Source organism: Anabrus simplex, chromosome 1, assembly GCF_040414725.1.
Source record: "Anabrus simplex isolate iqAnaSimp1 chromosome 1, ASM4041472v1, whole genome shotgun sequence".
NCBI classification, from domain to species: Eukaryota; Metazoa; Arthropoda; class Insecta; order Orthoptera; family Tettigoniidae; genus Anabrus; species Anabrus simplex.
This window is the reverse complement of record NC_090265.1, coordinates 1,476,263,046-1,476,280,108: the sequence shown is the minus strand read 5'-3', so window position 1 is coordinate 1,476,280,108 and position 17,063 is coordinate 1,476,263,046.

Sequence of the window (17,063 nt, the reverse complement as noted above, 5' to 3'; positions counted from 1 at the left end):
ATATATTAAACGAAACAAGAGGCAACAGTTAGTTTATGATTTGCTCTTGACTAGTAAAGTCGTGTCCAGCATGGTGAAACAACGATATCCAAACGACATGAAGAAGAAGAAGAAGAAAGTAAAAACTGTTGGATGGAAAGATGTTATAAAGGCTGCGCAAAAACCTACTCGAGGGGAATACAATCCTCGTGTAGCTATTACTAAGGCGTTACGCGCAGCAAGAGCGAGAATTTCTCCAAAGTGCAGAGCAATATTTAGTGAACGTGCGCGAATTATTCCTGTACCAAAACGAGGAGGATTTCTTCCTGCGCTGTTTGCTGGCTTAGCAGCTTTAGGGTCATTGCTAGGTGGTGCTAGTGCTGTAGCGAGAACTGTCAAAGCTGTAGAAGAAGCGAAACAACAGTTGAAAGAGAGTGAACGTCAAAACAAGACGATGGAGGCAATTGCGTTACGAGGCAAAGGTGTGAACATGAAGCTAGCGCCATACAAAAAAGGGCTTGGTATCTACATTTCTCCAAACAACGTCTACTGAATGCACTGCCATATCGAGCTCTAACGCATGATGAAGTTTTTACGTTTGCTAAACAACTAGGAATTCATTATTTTCGAGGAGTGTATATGCGCGATCAACTACCAGTACGCCCACGTGAACGTGAAAGTGCCGTAATTAACTTGGACGACAGTCGTGGACCTGGAACTCATTACGTTGCTTATGTAAAACGTAAATCTAAAGTATGGTATTTTGATAGCTATGGAGATTTACCTCCTCCTTTTGAGCTCATACGTTATTTCGGAAGCAGTGCAGACATTGTTTACAATAAAAACCGTGTGCAAAACTTTAATACACGCATGTGCGGACGATTATGTCTTATGTTCTTATATCAAACCCAGACAGTAGAGAAAGTGCATTAGTGTCTACGTGATGACGAACAGTGAAAGAACGTTTGCTGTACGTGGAGAAGGACCTGAAACAACCGTCTATTTTAATCCACCAATCGAACTTGGTTATCAGCCGCATAGTCTTGGACTAGTATCGTTTGAAAGCTACAATAAAATCTATAATGTGCGTGATGGTTTAAACAAGTTCTATTACGATGAGTATGTGCTAACACTACCCTCAGGTAGTTATACAGTAGATGATATTCACGACTATATTGAAAGTACGTTAATTGATCAGTTTGGGGAAGATAGTTTTAGTAATCATAATTACACGTTCTCAATCACTATAAGCAACATTACACATAAATGTGTTATTGAATCATCATTTAAGATTGACTTCAAATCACAACCTGATTCGATTGGCCCACTGCTTGGATTTTCATCGAGGGAGCTCCTACCGAACGTACGTTACGAGTCTGATCAACCTATAAAACTCTTCGATGATTATAATGTGAACATTACTTGTAATATTATTAAAGACTTGAATAGTAATCTACAACCTCCGCACGTCCTGCACGACTTCATTGTTTCAGAGGGACGTGGATATACTATTTGTGAGAAACCAGCAGTAGTTCTTTATCATCCTGTGTCTGTAAAACACATTAGCAACATTACTCTTAGACTTGTAAATAAACATAATCAGCTTATTCATTTAGATCAGCACGCGTACGTAGCTTACAAACTACATCTTAAACCAGTATGAAAACTATCTATAAAACACGGTGTACATTCCGAAGACATACTACATGTGTGCAGAGACTCATCGAGTTAACAGATACCCATAAGCAGATACTCCAAGATTTGGGATATACACTACTACAACAAAATGGAAGAAATGCTAGACATTACGAATACAGTAGAAAGTCGTGAAGGTGTAGTACGAAGTGAGCTTCATTCCTATCAACCTTTTACGTTTGGATTAAATAACAATGATGAAATTTATTTTATTATTAATCAACAAGATGTTTACACCTTACCACACGAAAGCTACCTCTATATTGAAGGACGATTAGAAAAGTCTGATGGAAGTGGGCCAAGCACTTCACAACTAAACAACCATGCTCTAGCTTTTCTCTTTTCTGAAGCGCGATATGAAGTAAATAATGTTGAAATAGATCGAACGAAGAATGTTGGTATTACAAGTGCAATGAAACTCTACCCTTCTTTCTGTGATGAAGAAAGTAATCTTTTGCGGATGGCTGGGTGGTGTCCAAAAGCTACTAACAACTGGATGATTAATGAGGATGGAACTTTTACGGGTATGTTATTACTGAAACATATTTTTGGATTCGCAGAAGACTTTACACGTATTATAATCAACGCAAAACAAGAGCTTATTCTAATCCGTGATCGAAGTGATTACAATTCTCTTAAAGCAGTAGAAACATCTGTAGAATCGAAAATAACACTGCATCGTATACTGTGGCGGATTCCACATGTAACCTTATCTGATCGTGAAAAACTTCGATTGCTCAAGATTGTAGAAAATGATACACCATTACCTATACGTTTTAGAATTTGGGAGCTGCATGAATATCCTGTGTTACCACCTACAAAAAAGCATAGCTGGGCTGTTAAAACATCACGTTTTACTGAGAAGCCCTTGTACATTCTTTTTGGATTTCAAACTAATCGTAAATTCAATCACGAAAAAGATAGCTCACTGTTTGATCACTGCAAATTAAGACACGTTAGACTATATCTCAACGGAATTACGTATCCCTACGAAAACATCGACATTAACTTTGAGAAAAATAAGTTTGGGATGCTCTATGACATGTTTTGTAAATTTCAATCATCGTATTATCAGAAAGAAGATCGTCCGCTATTTACACCTCAAGAATTTAAAAATAAAGCACCGATTGTAGTTATAGACTGCTCTTATCACGAAGAATCTATAAAAGAATCTCCAGTTGATATTCGTTTAGAATTTGAAACATCTGAAAACATTCCTGCTAACACAGCAGCCTATTGTCTTATTATTCATATGAGTGATGTTACTTACCATCCGCTAACGAATATTGTTACGAGACTATAAATAAGAATAGATCTTTATCATTTTCATTAGTGTGTGCTTCGACATCGTACGCTATGGAACAAAACTGTAAATGTGCATGCTGTTTGCATGCTCATACGCAACATCTTATTTATGTTTCACGAGTGAGTGAGGCTATTAAGATGTTCTATAAACGTAGATCGTTGATGCCGAAACATCTTATTCAATACTTACCACCAGGATTTTTATATACGTACGCTGCCTCTTACGTACATAATTTTTGGGACATCCTTCCTCTACACAGTAAGATGTCAATCGAAGTAGCTTTATGCAGAACTTGTGAACGACATTACAAGCATCGAGGAGAAAATGGTGATGATGATTGGGATGGACCAAATCCGAGGATTGAACACTGTACACAGTGTATGAATGAACTTTCCCTAGTACCTCATGATGATGATGATGATGATTCCGAAAAGGAATAACAGCAAGGTAAGAAGTATATGATCTTCTCTGTAAAGCATAACATACTTAGTATAATATATTTCTAAATGCTTTGTTTAATTTGAATGTTGCAGGAGGCATTTCAGAAGCATACGTTGTTAAGAAGCACACCAAACTTGTCAGCAGCAAAAACGAACACTGTTGTAGTACATTTGTAAATAAATATTTGATCGCATTCAAAAAATGTTGTACTTGCATTGCTTTACACCGACTTACTCTTAAGAAAAACGATCAGGTCTAAACATGCACAATGACGTCATCACAACAGCACTTGCTTACTCTAGCTTTCCCGATGCATGTTTAATCTTGTTCGAATTTACCGCTACCACATTCCTTTACACCGACTTACTCTTAAGAAAACGGACAAGTCTAAACATGCATGATGACGTCATCACCGCAGCACGTGCTTACTCTAGCTTTCCCGATGTGTGATTAAACTTGTTCGAATTTACCGCCACCACATAGAGTGCAGCAGCGAGGTAAGCGATGTAAGATGCCGGTAGCTAAAGAGGTCAGCGCGGTGCTCTGTTGATTAAAGATGGCTGCTTGTCAAAAAGATTTTTTCAAGTTATCCGCCACCACATAGAGTGCAGCACTGAGGTTTGCGATGCAAGATGGCGGGTGACAGCTTGTCAAATAGATTTTTTGTTTCAAAGGTAAGTAGCTAAAGAGGGCAGCACTAAGGTTAGCAATGCAAGATGGTGGATGACAGCTGTGACGTAAAATATTACCCGCACGATAGCACCACGATGCTCTTTTCATTAAAGATGGCAGCTTGTTAAATAGAATTTTTCAAATTAACCGCCTCAAAGGTAAGTAGCTAAAGAGGGCAGCACTGTTCTCTCTGGATTAAAGATGGCAGCTTGTTAAATATATTTTTTCAAATTAACCGCCTCAAAGGTAAGTAGCTAAAGAGGGCAGCACTGTTCTCTCTGGATTAAAGATGGCAGCTTGTCGAAAAGAATTTTTCAAATTAACCGCCTCAAAGGTAAGTAGCTAAAGAGGGCAGCACTGTTCTCTCTGGATTAAAGATGGCTGCTTGTCGAAAATAATTTTTTCAAATTATCCGCCACCACAAAGAGGACAGCACGGTGCTCTCTTGATTAAAGATGGTGGATGACAGCTGAAGAGCGAGTAGAATTTGTTTCCAAATAAGAGCACGTGGAATTTGCCGCCACCACATAGAGTGCAGCACTGTTCTCTCTAGATTAAAGATGGTGGATGACAGAAAAGCGCATAGGTTTGTAAAGCACGTGGAATTTTCCGCCACCACATAGAGTGCAGCACTGTTCTCTCTAGATTAAAGATGGCGGATGACAGCTGTCAGAAAAGCACATGGGTTTGTAAAGCACGTGGAATTTGCCGCCACCACATAGAGTGCAGCACTGTTCTCTCTGGATTAAAGATGGCGGATGACAGCTGTCAGAAAAGCACATAGGTTTGTAAAGCACATGGAATTTACCGCCACCACATAGAGTGCAGCACTGTTCTCTCTGGATTAAAGATGGCGGATGACAGCTGACGAAATTGCCCGCATGATAGCAGCACAGTGCTCTATTGATTAAAGATGGCGGATGACAGCTGTCAAAAAAACACGTGGCTTTGTTTCCCAACAAGAGCACATAGAATTTTTCAAATTGCCGCCACCACATTTCAAAGGTATCTAGCTAAAGAGTACAGCACTGTGCTCTGTTGATTAAAGATGGCGGATGACGGCTGTCAAAAAAGCGCGTGAGTTTGTTTCCAAACAAGAGCATGTAGAATTTTTCAATTTGCCGCCACCACATAGAGGGCAGCACGGTGCTCTCTTGATTAAAGATGACTGCTGTCATGTGGAATTACCTGCCACCACATTTCAAAGGTAACTAGCTAAAGAGTGTAGCACGGCGGTCAAAGATGGCTGCTGTCAAAAAGCATTTTTCAAATTATCCGCCACCACATTTCAAAGGTAAGTAGCTAAAGAGGGCAGCACTGTGCTCTATGGATTAAAGATGGCGGATGACAGCTGTCAAAAAAGCACGTGGCTGTCAAAAAGCACGTGGATTTGTTTATCTCGAGCTAGTGAGGTTAAGTTGGTAGCACTAAGGTTTAGGCCCGCCAAGATGGCAGCACTGCCGATGACAGGTGACGAATTTTACATCTAAAGAGGGCAGCACAGCGCTCTGTAGTTTAAATATGGCGGATGACAGCTGTCAAAAAGCACGTGGCTGTCAAAAAGCACGTGGCTTTGTTTATCTCGAGCTAGTTAGGTTAAGTTGGTACCACCGAGGTTTATTCCCGTCAAGATGGCAGTACTGAGGTTAGCGATGCGTTGTTGTCGATGACAGCTGTCAAAAAGCACGTGGCTTTGTTTACAAATCTGTCAAAAGCACGTGGCTGTCAAAAACACGTGGCTTTGTTTACCTCGCGCTAGTGAGGTTAAGTTGGCACTACTGATGTTTAGGCCCGTCAAGATGGCAGTACTGAGGTTAGCTATGCGTTGTTGTCTGTCAAAAAGCACGTGGCTGTCAGAAAACACGTGGGTTTGTTTACCTCATGCTAGTTAGGTTAAGTTGGCACTAGTGAGGTTTAGGCCCGTCAAGATGGCAGCAGTGAGGTTAGCGATGCGTTGTTGTCCATGACAGCTGTCAAAAAGCACGTGGCTTTGTTTACAAATTCAAATCTCGCGCCAAAATTCAAATCTCCCGCCAAAATTCAAATTTCCCGCCAGAATTCAAATTTCCCGCGCCGCGGGCGGCGGAGGAGGCGGCAGAACCACCCAATTATACTACTATTAACCACTGAAAGTTACAGTAGAATATCTGACCTGGTCGGGAATCGAACTCGGGAGTCCTTGGATAAAAGTGCAGCCATGAAGCAGGACTTCAGACGGATGACATGCAGATATTGAAGTGTCATGCAGTAAGCGTGACGGCAACCTTATTGCTTGGCTGTCGTTACGGGTCCGCTGTTCCTCATCTGGTCTCACGAGGCTATGTAAACTCTATATCAGCCTTCTGCTGGCCGGCATTGAATCCGGAGACACTAGGATGAGGCGGACACGCCACTCCTTAATCACGGGTCTGGTAAGCTTACCCGTAAAATCATATTTGGTGTTACCTTTTAGGGTTGCCTTCAAAAATAGTTTTCTGCGCCGTCCTCCGCTTCTTTTCTCCTTGAATGCTGATTTCATTACTATTCTAGATCAAATATCATTCTTTATTCACATCACTTAACCCCACTTTCTAAGCTGACACTTGCACACATGTTCATCCAATGTCCACATACGTAGTATTTTATATTGAACACTAACGTTATTATTATTATTATTATTATTATTATTATTATTATTATTATTATTATTATTAATGTTGTTGTTGTTGTGCAGTATGTGGAGAATAATTGCCTCAGTAGCTCTCCCTTCTCATCACTGGCTCCCCTGCTGAATAGTTATTAATATAGAAACACCCAGTTACATTGCATAGAAACTCATGTAAATTCATCTTAAATATGTAATCGTAGCATGCTCTAGATTAGGTCCCTACTCGAACTTTTCATAGAAGCGACCATCTTTACAGAATTTAGTAAAGGGGAATTGATTTCTGTACCAAGCATCATTATCAGCCCATCAGACTAGCTCTTTCTATTTAAAAGACTCCAGTTCCTTGTCATATTCTGCATTGCAATAACCAGGACCAGGGTGAATCTCATGGGGTGGCTGGCATGGATTTGATGAGGAGTACCCCGAACAACTCGGTTATCCTCCAGTCAGAAGGTAGAACAGAAAATAAGATTTAAAAGGTCTGTAACATTAATAATAATAATAATAATAAGAAGAAGAAGAAGAAGAAGAAGGAACTCAAGAAACATGAATCTTGGAAACCGATCCGATTGGGCTTTCCCAAAAACAACCTCTACGTACCATACCTTGCATTTGCGGATGATCTGGCGATTTTCACAGAGGATGAGGAGACTGCCATCAAGCAGCTTGAGATACTTAAGGAATCTGCAGAAAAAGTGGGACTACAGATTTCATTTGAGAAAACTAAATTCTTCTGTTCAAAGACAGATATCACGAGCCTGAGAACAAAATACGGTAAAATCGACCGGGTCTCGTACTTTAAATACCTCGGAGAATTCATCGAACCGACAGGCCTTGAGAAGATCTCACAGCAAAACCGTCTCCAAAAAGTCAAGAAGGCATTAGGGTTAGTTCAAGACATCTACAACAAAAAATGCATGTCAAGACAGACAAAAATTCGGCATTACAACACAGTCATAAAACCAACAGTCCTTTACGCAAGTGAAACATTGTCACTTAACAGTAAACAAGAATTAGAAGAAATAAAAAAGCAAGAGAGGAAGATCATCAGGAAAATCCTAGGAGCAAGATATACCCAAGATGGTTACAGGCTACAATCAATCAAAACAACAGAAAAAGTTTCAAACATTGAAATTGACATTAAGAAAAGACGAATGAAATTCTTTGGACACCTCACAAGATTACCAGAAAATCGACTGTCAAAAAGAATATTAAATTATGTTAGCTCACTTAAGAATTCAACACCTTGGCTGGATGAACTTCGAAAGGACCTCAAAAACGCAAACATATGTGCAACAGACATTTTAGAAAGAGACACCTTCAGACACAAAGTCAACAAGTGGGAAGTTACATCAGAGCAACCAAAGCAAAAACAGTGCAGACCGAAATGGTCGGAAGAACGTAAACAAGCCTTCTCAGAGAGAATGAAAGCCTATTGGAAGAACAAGAAGAACCCAAAGAAAGCTTGATTGAGTTGTTTGCTTAACGTCTTCCATTATTGGGAGAATACGCTAATAATAATAATAATAATAATAATAATAATAATAATAATAATAATAATAATAATAATAATAATAATAATTTTAAAAATAATAATAAATGACTATTGTGGTAAAATACTTTGTATGGCTCATCATCATCTAGGTATTCTGGCTTATGGCAGGTCTTGTCATGGGATGAACCTCTTCCACTGTTGCCTGTCCTGCGCCAAGTTTTTCATGTCCGAATACTTATTTTCTTGGATATTGTCCAACATTTGATATTTTTCTTCCTCTTCCTCTTCCTCTTCCTCTTTTGCCTTTCACCATACTTTCTATTCCTTCTTTCAGTGAACAGTCCCTCCTCAAACAATGTCCGATCCAGTTCATTTTTCTCTTTCTAATGAATTGTAACATACTTCGTTCTTCTCCAACTCTTCGTAATACCTCCTCATTCCTTACCCGGTCTTCCCATTTCAATCGTTCTATTCTCCTTCATACCCACATCTATAATGCCTCCAACCTTCTCTCATCTTTCTTTCTCAATGTCCAAGTCTCTGCGCCACACAGCGCTACACTCCAAATATAACACTTAGCAAGTCTTTTCCTCAAATCTTTGTTTAGTGATCCACAAAGTAATTTTTATTTTTTCTTAAAGACTTATTTTGCTATGGCAATGCTTTTCCTAATTTCTGTCATGCAATACATATCATCTCTATGGATCCTGGCTTTAAAATAATTAATTTTGCGTTCTCCTCATAGTCTGTATTGCCAAAATGAAGGCTATAGTCGTGAGAGTAATCTGAAGGTATCATATGCTTAGATATATCCGACGTGGAGTGGCAAGATTTGTGACCTTCCTTCAAAAGTCCATTAACTCGGCCGGGATTGAAACCCGCGAACATGGGATCGTGAGAGTATGTTCTACTACTTATCTACCGAGGAAATTATGTTTAATAATGTAGTACGTTAGCAATGTTTTGTGTTTCAAAACCTTCTCAAATTAGATGTATGGCTGCATGAAGTGACCAGTATTTAAATGAGAGCGAGTTTATTTAGTGTAGTTAATCGGTTCCACTAGGTCCTTTGGGAGATGTCTGCCAGATGATAAATGATGGATGCAAATTAATTCTCAGACATTTCAGTGTTTTGAATAATTCATTTGTTGAAAAGCAGACTTCAATGTGAAACACTGTGAATGCGTTTGAAAAGTCAACATTTGGTCATTTTAATTCGAATGGCATGGGCTCATACAGCCGTTGAAAATCCCTTGGCCTGGCGAAACGACTGTTTCCTAATTGCATGTCCCATGATCAGCGCTGGACTCCATGAATCGTGTTGTTTAGTGACACAGCCTGCATATTACATTTCACATCAGACAAATCCTCTTCTGTACTTGAGAGACTGAGTGAACACCGTTCTGATACCTAGACCAGGATTTAAACGCTGGAACGAACCAGGAATGGAACTCAGGTCCTCTGACGGAAGCACCGATGATCTCGTCACACAGTGATTAATTTCTTTCCTTTCAGTTTTGTCTAATTATGAGTTCACTGGAACTACCCTGGATCGTTTCAGTTCATGATCGGTTTGAGTCCGGCTACAATTTGTGATGTTTCAGGTGATGATTTCATGCTAAGATCCTTCGTGCGTTAAACATGACGGTGTGGGTGGAAAGCCAACAGATACTCTAATCACGCCTACACTGACTACACCGTCATCTTTTAAAAGGAGTAAAAATATTGTGTATTTTTTTATTTATCGTACGGCTTTTAGTGTTGGGAGTGTCCGAGGGCATGTTTGGCTTGCCTGGTGCAGGCCTTTCTATTTGACGTCCATGGGCAACCTGTTCGTCAAGATATGAGTTGGTGAATAATTAAGTAGAAAGGGCGTAAAAGCAGGTGTACATGCACAGCCTACTCCCATAAAAATGAGGAACCTACCACAATTAGTTTGATGCAATGACAGACTCACTTCAACGTTCTGTGTTCTCTACATCACTCCGCAATGTTATATTCCCAACCGGGAGATTAGGAGCTCTTACACTACAGGGTGTGCACATTCACTCTTAGAGTCGTCATATCATTAGAGACTCACCTCGAAGCTTCACGCGATTTTCTTACATGCGGAAATGACATAGTGTACTTCCGATACGCACAGTATCCTGAGCTTTATATTTTCGAGGTCAGTTCACACTCAAGACACACACGTTTCTGGAATAATGCTTTGCTTCTCGATCCACAGTGATATTCTCGGCTATAGAGGTAGGTTTGTTTTATATTAATGTTAAACCTGTTTTCTCTCTCATATATGGCCTATACATGTGTAGCTGCAGCACAATATCATATCCGATAATTTAATTAAAATTAATTACCACCCTGATAACTACAGATGGCGTGGACATGTTTTAAAACATAGCGGTTACACGTTAACGAACGTTGTGTAGAAATGACGCAGCCAGGTGGGTGGATACGTGTAGCTTGAACGACATGATGATACATTTTGGAGGCCTAAAGTTAGGTGTCTCAATAATGATCTAGTTCGTCATCATGAAAATACTTGCTCTATGAATATGCATAAGTACGATTTTAATTTCAAACAAATCAGAAGCCATTTCTTCTCGTCATTACACTTTCCGGCTCTAGTTAGAACATGGCAGTTTTTACGAAGCAAGTGCTCGAATTGACAACCTTTTCGATTAATGCTCACCAAATCACACTGCTCCCGATCCTACGGACTAGGGTAGCGTGCCTCACTCTCAATTGGAGGCCCCGATTTCGATTCCCGACCAGGTCAGGGAGTTTTACCTGGACCTGAGTGTTGGTTCGTGGTCCACTTAGCCTATGTATTTACAATTTGGGAGTTATCTGACAGTGAGGTGGTGTCCCCGGTATAGAAAACCAAGAATAACGGCTGAGAGAATTCGACACACTGACCACGCGTCACCTGGTAAACTGCAGGCCTTCGGGATGAGCAGGGGTTGGTTGGTATTTCAAAGTCTAACAGGACTGCAACACCATATTTTCTTTTCTTTGGACTGTGCTAACGAGCGGACATTTTCATACGTATTCGTCCGCTACATAGCAAAGCTCCAGATAAAAATAAAATTGCTTGTCACAGATGGATTCCTAACCTCCTACCAAAAGAGGATGTATATCTCACGGACTTACGTCGGAAAATTTTTTTGAAAAGGATTTATCTCATCATTCGTACATAGGCTAACCATTATAAATTAACATGAACAATATCATATTAAAATAAAGCATTATGTACTTAAAACATAAATTATCACCATAAACTGAACTGAACAAATTAAATGTATTTAATCTGACTGTCGTTATTAAAACTAATAAAATTACACTGCCCCACCAATTATGTAGGTAAGTACATTTCATTTTTGCCTGCCAGTATGAGACTTGGCATTGCTTCTCACGAACAAGTCTCCCAATATCACATGTGATAGACGTAGTAGTAATGAAGAGAGACTTCCAGATGACTGTCGGTAATTCGTGTTCTTGATACACACTTCACATGTTTCGATCCGGAGATCAGTTGCGAATATATACATGTGTGTGTGTGTGTGTGTGTGTGCGTGTGCGTGTGCGTGCGTGCGTACTGACAAAATATGATGAGACTCGGGCTGCATGCCTATAAATACCGGGATCATTTTCCCCGGGGATATATTTGTTATGAAATTCTAGTAATGTACTACTGTTAAACTTACTTTTCCGACGATCACTAAAAATCAACACACACCATTTTCAAAAATCTCATGGATAATAATGTAGAACGGAGCAGAAAACAGTTTGAAGCTAACAAAATTCTCTTTGAATTCTCTAACTCCAGTGTTGAGTTCATTACTTCATTCTGACAATTACTACGTACTTTTGAACGTTTTATACATTAAACATTTTCAGGGCTGCTGAAAAATGCTCGAAGTTTTTCGCGTTCAGTTGTGATTCCCCAAGTCGTAATTTTGTCTCGAAGACCTTTACTTAATCATATATAGAAGTGATCAACTTTTCTTTAGCTTACAGACGTATGTTTAGTTCATTTAAATGTGTTGTAATATCAACTAAGAGGGAAAAATCACCATATCTATCATGGGTCATTGAATTCGTTAAGGAGCTTTCCATTTCCTCTTTAAACATTTGTATTTCTTTTTTGAGATCTAATACTCACTTCAGCATTCTACCTCGGCTGAGACACTTGACTTCAGAATAAAGAACAATGTCTTCCACTTCGGAATCGACACTCTTCAACAAAACATGAAATTCTGCTTCTGTTTTTCTTTGAGATGTCATACTCACTTTAACTCACGTATAAAATTCACGAATTAACGACGCAGAGGTTTTTATGGAGTAGGAAGAAGAGAAGTACAGTATTTCTGAACTTAGCTGCTTTGACTTAGAGTAAGGTACGCCTTCTCGCCTTCCTAAAGGAGTCCCATCAGTTGTTGTACCTGAGAGATGGGTGAATATCAGTTCAAGAAGTTAAAAGTTTACTTCTCCCTGCCATTAAATCAATAGATGTTTTGTGTTACTAAGAAGAACAATAACAGGTAATTCTTTATCGACTTCCCTTACGTAGTTTAATAACTGGGTAGTATCATTAACATCCCAAATCTAATCAAGTGAGAGTGAAAAGCACTCAGAATTTTTGGCTGAACACAAAAATGTAATTGATTATTACTTTAACGGTTTCGAGGTGAGGCTAAGGTGCCGGAAATTTGTCCCTTATGAGTTCTTATGCATGCCAAAAATATATATGCACGAGGCTGACGTAATTTAGCGGTTTCAAATACGACTGGACTGAGCCAGGATAGGACCTACCAAGTTGGGTTCAGAAGGCCATTGTTCTACTGTCTGAGGTACTCAGCCGGACTGAACAATTTAAAGTGTTCTCTGCACTGGAGCAGCTGTGAGTTTTCATCCGGGAGATACTAGTAGCTAACTCATATGACGAGCTACTGTACAGTCTGTCGCGATAAACTTTAGAGAGTTGCGATTTATTGTCAGGACATATCATTACAGCAACATTTTCAAAGCATTTCTTAATACACTCTTCATCTGGAAATTGTTTTATTTTCTTAGCAATATACAGCACTCCACGACAAGCGAATCAGGATGAGTGGGCATATTCTTGAAACATGACTTCTGAACCGAAAGTTTGCATTTAGTTTCAGTAGCCTTTTTTCTATTTGTTTTATGTCGCACCGACACAGGTAGGTCTTAGGGTAACGATGCGATAGGAACGGCCTAGAAATGGGAAGGAAGCGGACATATTCAGAGCTGCCAACAGTTTGGTTCGAACTCACTTTCTCCCGGATGCAATCTCACAGCTGCCCGCCCCTAACCGCAAGGCCAACTCGCGCGGTCAGTAGCTTTTTATTCACGAATTTGACCCTCAAACTTTTCATATGAAGACTCATGTTTGGAGTCGTAATGTGGCTTAACCCTGTGTTATTTAAACATAAAACACTTCATTACATATTAAACCTGCTCCTTTGTTTTTATTTTCAGAAATATCGTACTATTTGTCCACTCGAAATGAAATGGCTGCCTTCCTCCGAAACTTCTCTTACCAGGTCACATCACAGCACGTATTCATTCACTCACCATGTATTCCAGTGACGAGTACATTGATATGTTGCTCATTATTGGGGGAACAAGGCAGAAAGCAGTGGCCTTAATTAAGGTACAGTTCCAGTATTTCCCTGGTGTGAAAATAGAAAACCACGGAAACCACCTTCAGGGCAGCCGTTAGAGTGGCTCGAACTCAGTATCTCCCGGATGCAAACTCACAGATGCGCGCCTCTAACCATAGGGCCAACTCGCCCGGTCGTGGCTGTTTTGGACGCTCTTCATAATAACCCTCATATTAGTACTCGGACACCCGCATAACAGACTGAAATCAGCCGGTCGTCAGTTATAACAATAAATTTCACACATACGTTCTGCAGCTCCACGGGCGTGATTTCGATGCTACAGTAATATTTTGTCAATGGGCATCACGCAGGATGACCAATAATGCAGTCTTTTTTTGTCAAGAGTCTTGTTTTCAGACGAATCACGTTTTCAACACAATGGAGTCGTGAATTTACACAATATGAATTACTGGAGCGCGGAGAATCCCTACTGGGTAAGCAGAGCCCATTTCAAGTGTAGTGAAGTGTAAATGTCTGGTGCGGGATCTTGGGTAACTATCTCATCGGACCCTATTTCTTCGACGGATATCTAACAGGAGCATTATATATTCATTTTCTTTAAAATGAACTCCCACAGTTGCTGGAGAAAGTGCCACTACGCGAGCGATTACGAATGTGGTTTCAACAGCACGGGACTCCACTTCTCGGATCAGTAGTTGCGGACCCACCTTTATGCTTCATATCAAAATAAATGGATAGGAATGGACTGACCCATTCACTGGTCCACCAGATCACCCGATTTAACGCCACGTGACTTCTGCGGGGTCAGTTAAAGTGGGTAGTGTATGCACAGGAGCCTGAAGATCCTGGTAACTTCCAGCAACTGACCACCGAGGCTAGCCAAGCTGTTACACCTGACATGCTACAACGTGCAATGTCTTTAAAACGTTGTGCTGAAATCTGCATAAACCAAGGTGATAAATATTTCGAATTGTTACACTGAATATGTAGGGTACCCTACTTCCTGCCTACAGATCAACATGTGGTAGTCCAACCTGGCTACGTAACATCGGATAAACCTATCCTTTTCAGGACCAAATAAAAATTCACTCTTATGATGATGATGATGATGATGATGGTTGTTGTTTAAAGGGGTCTAACATCGAGGTCATCGGCCCCTAATGGTACGAAATGAAATAACAAAATGTACAAATTCATCCACTGACCAAAATAAAATAAAAAATGTCATGAATAATGAATGGATGGAAATGAACCCAACAAAAAACAAAAAACAAACAAAAACAGTGGATCAGACTCAAGAAAAGATCGTAAATAATAGTATTACTGACCAATGGACCATTTATAAAGCACAATGATGCTTGATGTCTAAAGGGGTGCAAAATCCATGTCTAAGGCCCCACAGAATGGTACATGTCGCGAGTAAAGCAGAACCATGTTATTTGTCATGTTGGGGTACTAATCAAAATTAGCGAAGACTCACGGTGTTCCACACAAGATGATACTACTCACAAGTATTGTACTTCGTACAGGGAATGCAGACCTATGGTGTTTCTCACACAATGGCGCCACTCACAGCCAACGCAAACCGATGAGGCTCCTCTCCTAGGTGTACTAATCACGGGCGCCGGTATTCCTGTGTGTTCCTCACATAGTGGGCACCAATCACAGGCAGCGCAGACCGACGGTGTCGCTCATATAGCGGTACAACACACAGGCTACGCCCAGACCCGCGGTGTTGCACACATGGGTACAACGCACGGGTACTGGAAACCCCCAGGTCAGCCTCTTTACTGCTACGAATCACAAACCTATTTCGTATCTAATTTAGTGGTATTACTCGCAAGTACAGGCAACCCATGGTGTTCCCCGCATGATGGTACGAATCAAAAGTAGTTTTATGGTTCTAATTCAATCATCCCTTGGTCGCCCCTTTTAGTCGCCTCTTACGACAGGCAGGGGATACCGCGGGTGTGTTCTACATGTGCGTCCCCCACCCGCAGGGGGTAGTGTGTTTGGTCCGCGAGAGGTACTTTATTTCCCTCAAGTCCGCCGGCAAGCCGGTTAGGACCCCCCTATCCGCCACCTGGGACGCGCCATGTGGGAGTATCACCTCTCCCCCTGCTATGCCACCGTGGGGTTCGAACACTTGCACGGAGTGACACTTGCACGGAGCCTTTTACTCTACTTGATGAGTCAGAAGTAGGATGGTCATACTAACATAAATTTTGGATACCTAATCTAATTTGATTGGTACTTTGACGAAAATGCACATAAATACTGGCCTCTCCTGGAAATCCAACACCACACGCGTAAATGTTTCAACATGTAAGAAAATGACTCAAAAAGTATAAAATAGTCTTCGGCTCGCCAGGTGCAGGTCTTTTTGGTTTGACCCCCGTAGGCGACCTGCGGGTCGTACACCCAGCCCCCGTGCCAGCGGAACGAACCCAGAACCCATTACGGTTAAACTTGCCGACCCCGCCGGGAATCGAACCCGCGACCCCTGTGACCAGAGGCCAACACGCTAACCATTTAGCCATGGAGCCGGACAATAAATTCCATAAAATGACCGCATAATGACTTACAACTTTATAAAATGACATAATACAAAATGGCAAAAAATGACAAAAATGACCTAATAAATGAGCATTTTTTTGCTATTTTTTAAGGTCGCAATAAGACAATGTCTATTTAGAACCGATTAAAAAATGACATGTCACCAAAAATCCTAGCTCTGGTAATCACGGTAGTGAATTTAGATGCAATTTATAAGTAACCGTTAATTTTATAAATGCCGGCCCCGTGGTGTAGGAGTAGAGTGCCAGCCTCTTACCCGGAAGCCCCGGATTCGATTCCCGGCCAGGTCAGGAATTTTTACCTGAATCTGAGAGCTGGTTCGAGGTGATTAGATTAGAATTGAGGAGCTATCTGATGGCGAGATAGTGGCGCTGGTGTAGAGAGCCAAGAATAACTACCGTGAGGATTCGTCGTGCTGACCACACCTCACCTCGTAATCTGCAGGCCTTCGCGCTGAGCATCGGTCACTTGGTAGACCAAGGCCCTTCAAAGGCTGTTGCACCATCGGGTTTGTTTTTCTGGTTAATTTTATACATTGTAAGAGACATTTGGCTGACTTAGCGCCGTTTCCAGGGAACACCACGGGGGAGGTAGTCTCTT